The sequence below is a fragment of the Equus przewalskii genome, chromosome 13 (genome assembly GCF_037783145.1).
Source record: "Equus przewalskii isolate Varuska chromosome 13, EquPr2, whole genome shotgun sequence".
NCBI lineage: Eukaryota > Metazoa > Chordata > Mammalia > Perissodactyla > Equidae > Equus > Equus przewalskii.
In genome coordinates this window covers 18808582-18820884 of record NC_091843.1, presented here as the reverse complement: position 1 = coordinate 18820884, position 12303 = coordinate 18808582, and the positions used below count along the sequence as shown (strand labels likewise).

General features: G+C 45.3%; 1 long non-coding RNA gene across 2 annotated transcripts in view; it reads right to left on the bottom strand.

Annotated features, from left to right (window-relative positions):
• LOC139075065 (uncharacterized) overlaps positions 1-12303 on the bottom strand; it is an 80474-nt gene that overhangs the window by 45198 nt on the left and 22973 nt on the right. The window contains exons 4-5 of one of the 2 annotated variants that reach the window (XR_011525099.1): positions 10200-10352; positions 8855-8910 (exon numbers count right to left, since the gene is read on the bottom strand). This is a non-coding gene — a long non-coding RNA (uncharacterized lncRNA). The remainder of the gene's footprint in view (positions 1-8854; positions 8911-10199; positions 10353-12303) is intronic. The other variant, XR_011525098.1, reaches the window with a different exon arrangement.

Genomic DNA, 12303 nt, shown 5'->3' with positions numbered 1-12303 from the left:
GGCATGCTGGTTTCCTCTGTTGCTCATGGCCCAACATGGCGGCTGTCCCAAAGCCATATTCCCATACAGCTCCATGTCCATCAGCCTCTAAATGGCAGGGACTCTGTGTCCCAGTAGAGACAACCAATTGGTCACATTTGGGTCAAGTGGCCACTCCTGGACCAATCAGTGATGGCTGGTATGCAGTGGGGAGGGATCACCTAGTACCAACATGCATCCTTCGACACCTCTTTAGCAAGGATTCGAAGCGTGTGTTAGAGGAGAGGGAAGATTCTTTGGGAAAGGAGTATGAGTGAATAGAAATGCTTGCGTCTCCTGTACACTTTGAATACATACCAGTATCATAAATTGATCTGAAAGGCTCCGGATGCCCTCAGAGAAGCATTTTATCCTTAGGATGTCCAAACATGGGTTCTAGAACTTCTCGTGTGTCTGTAATTCAGCTTCCAGGCCATGGAGCCCTAAAAAGCCTGACCAGTGACCATAGGTGGCCTAGAGAGAGCTCAAGCTCCTCTCTTGCAGGAGGGTGTTCTACTGGAGTTATCAGTGGCTCCTTAGCATCTTGTCACTAACCCTGGCCATCTCTGGAAACAGAAGATCCAATCAGCAAGTGCTGAAGGGAAGGTATGTGTGTGGAGTGATCAGGGTTACAGTTAGGGAAGGGCTGGAGAAAAGGGGAATGTGACTGTTTGGTAAAAGAAATTAATTGAATTGTAAACTGGAAAGTCCCTTAGAGATCATCTAGCCATGTGGTCATCAAACTGTGCCCTTCAGACCTCTAGGGTTCCCCAGAAGTACCTCAAGAACCAAAAGAGGAGGTAACAGGAAAGATTGAGTAGGCAGATTCCCACCCACTCCCACCACCGGCCCACTAGCATCCTTCCAGCAACCAGAGCAATTCTGCTGTTCTCAATAGTATATGTTGAGTTACTGTGTGTTATTTCATTCTTTTATAGGTGAGGAAACCGACTGCAGAGAGGTGGCGTGACTAGCTGTCGTCACACAGCTAGCTAGAGCCTGAGCTGTGCTGGTTGCCAGTTGCGCTGACTCCCAGAGCCCTCTTTCTGCTGGCACAGGTCATACTGAGACAAGAAAGAGAGCAATGATTTTTGACAAGGATAAGTATCACGACAGCTAGACATCTGTGTCTTCCACCTGCAGCGAAGCGTCAAGTACTCACTACTGACATGTTTCCATCGCCCAATAGCCTGAGCATACAGCTGTGTTTGGCAGTGTTTGAGTGGCAGGACAATGATGAACTGGTGGCTTCAGGGCTCAAGCCCCTTAAATGGCCAAACTTGCTCCTTGGGTGTCTGTCTATTTTAAAATTAGTTAAGTCATAAAGGGACCCTATAACAGTTAGGGTAATTTAATTGCAATCAACAGAAACCAACTCTAACTAGCTTGAAAGAGAGACTGAGAGAGAATGTTGAAGAGCTCTCCAAACTGACAATGTCAAGGCACCATGGCTGAAATGAATGAAGGTCAACCAATATTCGCAAGATGTGAGGTCCTGGCAGAGGGAGACAGATAGATGAGCTCAGTTCACATGACCACCTCCTTAGTGACCACTGAAGTTTTCTTGTGCAATTGCTGGTTCCAGGTTCTCTGGGCCACCATATTTACTGCTCCCCTTGAGCCAAGTCTCGGATTGCTCAAGCAGTCACAGGCTCTCTAGCTCACAAGCAGCCCTCGCTCCTTCTCCCCTCTCCCAATCTGACCTGGTTCTTGTCATGCCTCCACCACTCCAAGAATCTTCAGATCAAACTCTTATCAGATTTCCAAGCAGAGTTTCCTTGCATTCTCAGTATCTTGCAGTCTGGTGTTATGATTCTTTTATTTGACTCACATATCAAATTTCTTGCCATACCTTCTCTTCTGGGAACTTGGGAGAGGTTTCTTTGGGACAGGGATACAGGGAAAGATGCAAAAAATGTAGCATCCCAAATTACCCCCCTTCTTTGACAGGCCATCCAAGAACTGGACTCAAACTTAGAGTTGATTCAATTCAAGAGCGAAGGGGCACTCTTGTTCCCTACTTTCAACAATTTTAGCCTAGAGCGAACCATCAGCTCCAACATATTCTCTCCCTGGCTCTCCCAGAAGGCCTATGGGGACTTCATGTAAGCAGAATTTCTTCATCAGAGTCCCTGCAGCAGACAAAAATTAGGCCCACCCCATGGACTTTGCTACAAAAACATTTAAACATATAACCTCCAAAGTCACTTCTAGCTCTAAGGGTTCATGATTCTCTGATGAAGCAAAGGGAATTTATTTCTAAGAAGAGGGTGATAAACGTCTTACTCAATGAACCGTAATTCACTCTGCCAGATTCTGGAGACTTCCTGGCTGATCATTGAGAGCACTCCCAAATGGTACTGAATTTTTGCCATTTGCTTGGGAGTTTATGACAGCAGAGAGCAGGATCTGACCTGACCCTTGAGGAAAAAATGTCATCCAAACTATGAGGCAATAGACCCATGTCTACCCTCAGAACCAAACACATTACTTTCTAGTTGACTCAGGCCAATTGACCAGCCCATAAGGGGTTGCTGATGGTTGATTGAACTGACCATTTGTAACAGACAGGAGACATGGACGGTGCCATCTGCTCAACAAGCAGCCTTCATTGTGGCCAAAAGCCAAGAACAAATTAAAAAGAAAAAAACAATTCAATTATGCGTGTGAAACTAATCTATGCTCTGGGGTGGGATAGCTAAAAACACTTGGTTGTCTCATGTAACTGAGGAATATTTTCCCAACCCTGAAGGGCAAGTCATTATGTTTGGGGTTGTTTCTCCAAAATGAGAACGGTTTTTCACCAAGCTATCTACACTGGTCCTTCTTTAAAAAAAAAAAAAAAAAAGCATTAGCCACACGATCTACGATCACAAAACACAGAGAAGCTATCTCCAAATGAGCTAGAAAAGTTCAAATGTATGGCCCTTGAACCCAGGACACTATCTGAGGTGGGCTTGCCATCCTGGGCAGAGGAAGGATTCCAAAGCATGTTCCTGAAGTAGAAAAAGGCAGATGATTTGGCACATAATCAACTGTATCATCAGCTCAGATACATAACTCACTGTTGCGAGTTACTGATGCTCACATGAATTCCATGTCCTTTGGCTTGTTCTTGGTATCTCTGTACACCTGGACTGTTGGCTTGAGGTGTTTCTGAGAGGAGAAGGAAAATTGGAAGCAGAAATGATACATTCCAGTTGCCCTCTTATCAGAAGAGGCAGGGACCAAACTTAGCCCAGCAGACACTGAGAATGCTGAGTAAGATCAGAGTCATGATTCTCGGAACAGGAAAAAGACTGGGAGAACAAGCGGTCCAAAGAAGAAACTGATGATAAAAACCGTAATAATAAAAATAATAACAGTGGAATTTATTGATGGTAGAGACTTTAGGCAGATGCCCACCCAACATCCATATCTCCCTTCTTCTTTCCTAACAGAAGCTCAGTTTTGTTCAGGCGTCCCACTTGTTTCCACGCAGCCTCAGGTGAAGCTGACTGCACCCCTCAACTCCAGGGCGATTCCACTGGCTAAATGCTTCTTACCAGTGATTGGCAAGAACAGGCTTGTGACCCAACTCTGGCCAATGAGACATAAACAGAAGTTGGCTTGCAGGATTTTTAAACAAAAAGGTTTTTTGCTTCGAACAGAGTCATAGGAGAGACATCCTTCTTCTTCCCCAAGACACTGACACATCTAGATGGCAGCCATCCTATTACCCATCTAAGAGTGGAGGCAACACTCAGGATCGCAAAACAGAAATATGGAAAGAACCAGATTCTTGAGGACATCACTGAAGAAGTAACTTAACCAACTCTGAAGATATCCTTTCCTTGAACTTCTGGTTACATGAGCTATTACACTTCCTTTTTTAAGCCACTCTGAGCTGGAGGTTCAATTACTTGCCACCAAAAACATCCTAAGTTAGAGAATGCTTACCATGTGCCAGCCACTCTGCTTGGTACCCTACAAGCATTATTTCCCTTAATCCCTGTGAGATGAATATTGTTGTTATCCCATTCTACAGTGAGAAAACTAAGTCTTGGAGAGATTAAATAGTGTGCAAGTTTTAGAGAGATTATGTGCTCAAAATCGGTTGGTAAGTGGTGGAGACTAGATTCAAAATTTAAGCAGTTCAACTCTGCACTTTTAACCTCCATGCTGTACAACCCAGAAGAGAGAAAGATTTGCTCCAAAAAGCACCATAAATCAGTATTATTCAGGGATTTAAACCGAGGTCCAATGCTCTTTCAATGCTCGTGTGGACGGTGATGATTTCAGAGATCAGGGGCCAGTGTGGTCTCTCCCACTATCCTTCAGCCAAGGCGTCCCTTCTCACGGGACTCATAGTCTGGCTTAACTGAATGGCCCTTCTCTCTAATCGTTGGCTACAGTCTCTGGCTCTCAATGCTCATCTCCCTTCCACCTCCTTCATTTCTGCCTTTTTAGCTCATTAATTGACTTTTTGCAGCCATTGAAGAGAAACATGTGATTCTCCTGGAAAATCCCCCTGGCAGGGGCAAGATCATTGCCAGCGAGGAGTTGTCATCAGCAAGGAAATTAGGCTGTCTGCTGGGGGTGTGGAGGATGAGTTGGCAGGTTTCCCATGCTAATTGGTTTCAGTCTTGATTTGGTGGATCTTCCAAGCCAGGTGACAGCTCAACAGTGCCCAGCAGTCTCAGGCGTGGAAAGAAGGCAGACACTTGAAGCTGATTCAAGCTGAAGATGAGTCACCAGGAGCTCTACTGTAGGGACCTCATGGGCCTCGGATTGTCTGTGAGTGAGGGGACAGATGGATGATGGCAACGTCATCATGCTAATAAGACAGGAATGGGAGCCCACCCCTGCACTGTGGGGTTGTGGAAGTGGGAAGGCAGTAGGATGCCATGCTTATGAGCACGGCCTTGTAATTAAGCAGATGTAGCTTTGACTTCCAGTTCAGTTACTTGCTAGCTGATGATTGCAAAAAATGAGTAATGGAATGTCCCTGAACCTCAGTCTCCTCCTCTGTAAAAAATAAGGATAGGACGGTTGTAAGGATTAGATGTGATGAGCATTATGCCTGACACATAGTAAGAGCGCAATGCCTTTGAAGACAATGATGTTGGCTGGGAAGATGATGATGATAATGATGAAAAATTGAGTAGATAGAGAATGTGTCAATTTAATGGTCAAAGTCCCTCCTTCTTAAGAACAACTCCAAACAGATCCCAGCCTCATTTGACAAGACTCTCTGGTTCTATCTTGCCTCTTGCCCCTATGTTTCTTCCTTCCTTAAGGAAAGCACAATTCAGCACACTTGATATTTACCCAACAATCAACTGGCTCTTCTGTGGCTAGCTGCAAAGATGATTTCCTAATTCATCAAGCTGTGTTAATGGTGAACACCCACCTCAACTCAGTAGAGCCAATTAGTCAGGCTATATACAGAGTTGGGAAAGGTGAACCAATATAGATATGGTTAATTTCAAGAGAAAATGTTGGTTACGGGGTAACTAAGCCTCAGTATCCAAAGCTATTATAATGATCTTATCAGGTTCATGGTGAAAAGATTATCCTTATTCAAATATTTCCCAGGATTCCATTTACATCTGCCATTGAATATGGTGTGGTCATCCAGTGGGCCAAAGTACACGTGTCTTATTTGAAAGTTTCAGGGAAGATTTGTGCCCAGGTTTCTAAATCTATTGGTAGAAGTAAGGCCATGTGCAGACTATCATTTGAGCAATGCATGGGTACCATATTTAACTGGCTTCGGCTCACCTGCTTATTGTGCCTGTACGTGTAAAGCTGAAATATAGAGAAGAGGTGATCTAGTGCAGAATTATAATTTTGCTCCATGGAGCCCTAGAGGTGAGGTAGAGGTGCCACGAAAGGTCTGGGGATGGAGAAGCACTGGAGTTCATAGAACTCTGGAATGACTCCCCCTCACTTCACCCAGAGCATCTATTTCCGTTTTCCATATTGGGCTTTCATATAATATTACTCACAACTTACCAACAAAAGTTTGGAAATCACCCTCTTGATTAAACCCATTCATTTTCCAGGAGAGGAAACTGAAGCCCAGAGAAGTCAAATGACTTGCCCAAGGTTGCACAGCTAGCTGCTAATGGAATCTAGACTAGAATTCCGGACTTAGTGATCAGCACTCTTGCCTAAGACAAGCTACTGAAGCGTTCTCCTGCAAACACACACTTCTAATCTCCATGACTGTCACTGTAAACATCAACCTACCTGTGAGTGTGCAGTCGTGTATTTGGTACCTTGGGGCTTTGAGGGGCGGAGTGTGGGGGTAATATTATGCTGAACAAAGTTTTGAGTAGTGCATGAGTCTGCCAGATGGAAAAGGGAAGAAATGGCAGCATTCCTAACTTAAACCTCTCTGAAATTAAGAACCATGTTATAAATGTAAGGCATCCTGTTCTCACCATATTACCATGTACATCAGTCAGAGTCCAGTCAGGAAGCAGGAAGCATGTTAGTATTTCAAATACTTGGGGTTTAATCCAGGGAACTAGTTACAAAGTGTTGGAAATGCTAAAAGAACAAAAAGAGAAAGGGAGGCAGGCCAGAAACTAGGAACCACAGAAAGCAGCTACTTCTCCAAGGGCTGAGACAGAAATGAAGTCGTGTTATTACCCAAACCCAGGAATGTTCTTATGACTACACCACTGGGGGCGCCAGAGAAGTGATGGAATCACCAAGGAGGGGCCCCTGGGTCAGTCCTAGGACCAACCAAGATGGCTCCCCCAGGCCCGTGCTGAGCTGTGGTCACTCAAGTCAGAACTGTCAGAGATTCAGCCACTCCCAAAGATCACACGAGAAACAGCAAGAGAGAGAAAGGAACACGTCCTCCCACCTCCTCCCGCCTTCCAACTTCCTACCAACGCTTCTCATTGACTGAACCTCCCAAGGGGGCTGGGATCTGTGGTTTGCAGGGATACAGGCCCTGTGATGCGGAGTAGAACACTGAAGGGCTAGAATGGAGCTAAGAATAAATAGGCAAATAACCAGCACACCACATTTTCTAAAAGCAATGATCTTTCCAGCAGTTTCTCCATTGTTCTCAAATTCAAGGTCTGCTCTTCCTCTCCCCCACAAACACACATTGACACACTGATGCACCCACAATAGCAACAAATCTAGAACAACCCAGTGGTGGACATTTGTAATTTTTTGTCTGCTCAGTACCAGAAGCCTCTTCCTATTTGGGGGGAATCCTCCATTGTACAAAGATGAAACTAGATCCTTGATTTCCTAGCTTCCCTTGCAGCTAGGAGGTGGCATATGACCCAGACTCCACCAATCAGGTACATCTGCTCTTGGACTTGGAATCACGTGTTACTGACTCAAAAAAAGTAGATACAAGGAAGTTCCATCCTGATGGAGTAGTGGCTACATCCAGGCTCCAAGTACCATAATAGTAGGTATGCCAGTGGCTATATCTGGGGTTCAGTGACATCCAGGTTCCAATGTGCCCTTACTGAACCAGTTCTGTCATGTGATTTGACCTTTATTCTCTACCTTTCCTGGGGATTTTAAGAACTATCCAAATCTTTTCAATAGTTTCATTTTCTGCTTCAATCATCTAGAATAATTGTCTGTTGCTTGCAATCAACACCCTCAACTAGCATAAACTCCTTCCTTATTTTGTGACCAGAGATCTTGTATCTTGATTCTACCACTTCTGATTGCACAAGTTCTAGTGAGTTTCATCTCACTCAGTATCCAAGAGAAATAGGCAATGGCAGATATGTAAGCTCTGGCACAGAACCCTCCAGAAGTCCTGAAGAGCTGGAACATGCTGCCAGCCTCCAGCACCCAGAGGAGTGAAAGCATGCTATCTCCAGTTATGACCACGGAGAAGAGTTGCTTGCTTCAAGGTTCAGACTCAAAACCCAATGGCAGAGATGGAGCCCTCTTCCTGCCTCTCCCACAAAGACATCCCATCCAGAAGCTCTTGGCTCTATTGCATCTCCTGCCCTCTCCCAGGCCAAGCACTCAGGAATGATTGACTTCTACTCCCTTGCAATTTCAGAACCTTCAGCCTCCTTGCATTATCAGCCAACGACATCCAAAGGGTAGGATACTTGCCCTGCTCCTGCTATTCTAAATCATCATCTATTAAATTAGTCATCTACTGCTGCATAATAAATCATCTGAAAACTTAGTGGCTTAAAACAACAATAGTTGTTTATTACCTCTCATGGTTTCTGGGGTCAGGAATTCAGTCAGAGCACAGTAGGATGGCTTCTCTCTGCTTTATGATGTTTGGGGGCCTCGCTGGAAAATTCAAGGGCTGGAGGCTGCACTCATTTGGTACCTCATGAGTGACCTCACTCGTTCAGTGAGGGGTTATTCACTCTCATGTCTGGAAGTTGAAGCTGTCTGTCAACTGGGAGCCTAACTGAGGCCATAAACTAAGACACTGCCACACAAGGCCTCTCCATGGCTTGAGTTTCCTTACAAGATGGCAGCTGGGTTCCAAGAGCCAGACCATATTGCCTTCTCATGATTTAACCTCGAAAGTCATGTGGCATCACTTCCACCACATTCAAGGAAGTTACAAAGATCTGCCATATTTTATGGAGAGGGAACAGAGTCACCCACCTCTCAATGGAGAAGTGTCAATGTCACCCTGTAAGACAAGCCTGTACTATGGAAGATATATTGGCGTGGCCATCTTGGGAAAATACTTTCTGCCGCAGTCACCTCAGTAATTCCCAGGCTAAGAAGGCCTCTTGGGACTCATTGTCCCTGGCTCATGAGACAACTTACTGTGCACCTGCCCTTCTAAGTATACCCACTAAGTCCAGAACACCCTAGACCCACTCACCTTCTAAGAGGGGAACTGCATTCAGTGAGCCTCAGACGGTCTTCTGGATCCCTCTTCTGAAGAAAAACAAATAAACACAAATGTCATCTCAATAGGGCTCCCTGGTACACATGTGAACCCAATGATACTGACTTCAACAACCCCTCAGAGCTATACACTGCTTTCTAGTTCACGCTGTGCTTTCGCTTGCACAGGCTCATTTAATCAATAAATCCCAAGATGACTTTTCCGAAGGAAAAAAGTAAATAAATAAAACTTGTTAAGTACAACACGGCTCAAAATTCACTCTCCCTACGCTTCCCCAGCTCAACTTCTGCCTCCTGGAATTATATTCATGAAGATTTAGACCCTCTGGGGCTGACACCTCGGCATGAAATGCACTCCACATCAGCAAGCTTGTCGAGGGGGGAGAGGGAACCAGGTAAGAAGGTGGCTTACACAACAGGAAGAGGAGGCCCTAGCAAAATTGAGCTAATGTTCCTAAGCTACGGATCTTGCAGGAGCTGGATAATTTTGAGGCAGAAAGGCACCAAATAAATTGACTGTGTATTTAGCCCGCAGGCAAAGCATCAGTGGTTCATTGCTGAGAATTTTCATAACACCTTCCCACAGCCCCACTCCCTCAGTTCTTTGGCTGTAGGTCAGGCCTCACTCCATGTGAGATGAGGGCAAAGTGGCGTCAGGGAAGCTGGAACTGGGTACCAACTCTACAGCGCTCAACAGTGTAGAGATTCTAGGCCCCGATTTTTGCGGGGGAGAATCACTTTAGGCTTCCACCATGACTGTAGAATAAAAGTTACTTGCACTTGTCAAAAAGCTTGGGTTATTGATGCTGAAATTTGAAGCGGGCTTCTCATGGTAAATAAAAATGGTAGCCATCCTTTGAAGATGCTCAGTTTGTGCCAATCACTGAACTATATCCTTTACAGGTATTATTGAGTTTGATTAATTAATCTAACACATGTTATTGAGTACCTACCATGATCTCCTGGAGATTATATGAGGTATGTGCTGTTAAAGTTGGGACTAAAACCAGCTCTGTGAGATTCCAAAGCCTGACCCATTAACCACAAACCCTGAACCCCGAGCTGGCAACGTGTGTCTTCTGTGACCTGAGGACCCGGTGCCAGGCATCCGAGGGTTCATCTCAGGCTTCAAGGCTCAGCAGGCTGAGCTACTAGTTTAAAATACTTTGGTGATCTGTGGAGACAATTCAAAGGAGGAAAATGGAGAGGCTCTCACAGGCCCAGCATACGTAGAGGGTGTCAGAGGGACTGGTCAGGCCTGGGTTAGAATTACAGCTCTGCCACTTACTAGCTGTGTGACCTTGGGTGAGCTACTTCACCTTTCTGTGAAGAGGGGATAAAGCAAGTAGATGAGATAATGAGCTAAAGCATAGTGCCTGGCTCACAGGAAGCGATCACGCGATGCTTGATGAAGATGAAAGTGAAGATGAGGATGCAGCTTAGAAGAAGCGTCTCCAAGCGGCAGCCAGAGCCTGGAAAACCAAGAACGATAGTTGAGTATATTGCAAAACAAAATACACATGCCAGCCCCTCAGAGGTGAAGATGGGGTTTGCACCATGCCAGGAAAAAGGGAGAGGGTCAAATGTCAAGAAGGATGCAATTCATCCTTTCTTTCATTCATTCATCCATCCAGTCGTTCAATAAATATTTCTCAGACCCCTGCTACATGCAATATGCTCTGTGATGCCAAAAGGAGTGCAGGACCCAGTGCTGTCTGAGGAAGTTGGGCAGGGAGGCAGTCAGGGGAATAAATGTCATCACAAGGCTTTGGGAGACATCAGTCCAGAGACGTGGGGGCTACACTGGTGGGTCAGGAAGCGGAGTGGGGACTTGTAGGCTTTCCCCATAGTTCAAATAGCTTCACAGGCATTGAATCTGCCACCAGATTCTGGAAGCCTACGAGGCCACAGGGGACTGGGTTTGAAAGGCCTCTCTGGATAGCTTTGTCTAGTCTGAACCATCCCAAGTAAACCTAATGACTCTTAGAGCAAAGCTCTGAGACATACCTGGTTCCAGAGGTCTCAGGCTGGCCCCTGACATAGTCAAAATAGACGGCTACCTACCAACACAAGGGGACAGCCAGCCAAAAGTTGTCCTTGCTGAACTGCCAGAACCCCCCTCAGCAGAGCCAGGCCGTGGTGGTCCACAGGGAGACCCACTCAATGGCTTCACTCACAGGTACTAAATGCCCACCATGTGCCAATCTCTGGGCGAGGCCTGGGGGTACAGCATTAAATAAAACAAATGAGGTTCCTACCCTTGAGGAGCTCATGTTCATGGTCAGGAAACAACTAGAGGATTGGTCTGCAATCCCTTATCTGAAACCTTTGCCACCAGATGTTTCTGGGGATAGAGAATTTTTCACATTTCAGAGAAGTCATGCGTTCAAATTTCATATAATGCATTATACCCCATAGAGTCTGGGTCAGCACTTCCTAGTCAAACACACGAAGAGTTCTGCAGCCACACATATCAATACTTACACTAAGGGGGATAAGATAGTTTCACATCAGTTTAGGTCAGATTTTCCTACAAAAACTGCAAATTTATGTCAAAAATAAACTGATGAGTGCCAAACCTATTTTTTTTAACGTTCCGTTTTCAGGGCATTTGGAATTCAGAATTATGGAAGAGGATTGTGAACAAGATAATTTTAGACAGTGACACAGGCAATGGAGACAATCAGAGAGAGTAATGTAATCCTGAGTGAGGTGGGGACAGAGCATCTTCAGGTAAAGTGGGCATGCATGCAAAGCACCGTGCAGGGCCCTTGACACGCATTCTCTCATGTCATCCTCTACTCCCCTGGGAGGTAATGTTGTCACTTCCATTTACAGACAAAGAACTGGAGAACTGGTACCATTAGGAACCTCATTCTAGGCCAGCACTCCCCAAACCTCCACAAATACTGCTCATGGTTTTACTATGTTCACATGCTCCTCTCTAGTCCTTAAGATTCTCCTTTAAATCAAGTCAAGTTTTTTAACTTATATAATTTTACTTTTAAGGGAAGCATTATAGAACCACCATAAATGGAAAGATGGTATCTTTGTAATACACATAAAAATATGGTAGCTCTTAACATTGTGCGCTGTTTGCCTCTGCACCACCTAAACATTATCCATGCAGACCACACTTTGAGAAACGCCAATCTAGGCCAACAAGCAGAGCCCGGCCTGAGCCCCATGCTCTTTCTCTCACGAGGAACTGCCCTGCTAGACCAGGATGGCAGCAAGACCAGCTGGATCCATTTCACCAGCTCACCACATCTTGGACCCAATGGAATCTTCACCTTCCTAGGAACTCATCCAGAATGGACTCTGAAGGTAGAAGAAGAAGGAAGAAAGAAGAAGAGAAAAGAAGAAGAGGAAAAAAGAGAAGGAGGAGGAGGAGGAGGAGAAGGAGGAGGAGGAGGAGGAGAA